The sequence below is a fragment of the Palaemon carinicauda genome, chromosome 3, assembly GCF_036898095.1.
Source record: "Palaemon carinicauda isolate YSFRI2023 chromosome 3, ASM3689809v2, whole genome shotgun sequence".
Lineage (NCBI taxonomy): Eukaryota > Metazoa > Arthropoda > Malacostraca > Decapoda > Palaemonidae > Palaemon > Palaemon carinicauda.
Window position 1 is genome coordinate 3,176,653 of NC_090727.1, and position 265 is coordinate 3,176,917.

A 265-nucleotide genomic window follows, 5' to 3' on the forward strand; every position below is an offset into this window, starting at 1 on the left:
AGGGGACGGGGTGCCGCCCAGCGCCAGGGGAGGGGAGGGGGAGCTGCCCAGCGCCAGGGGGAGGGGAGGGGGGGGGAGCCGCCCAGCGGGAGGGAAGGGGAGGGGGGAGCCGCCCAGCGCCAGGGGGAGGGGAGGGGGGGTGCCCCACAGCCCCAGGGGAGGGGAGGGGGGGAGCCGCCCAGCGCCAGGGGAGGGGAGGGGGGGGCCGTCCAACGCCAGGGAGAGGGGAGGGGGGGAGCTGCCCATGGGAGGGGAGGGTGGAGCC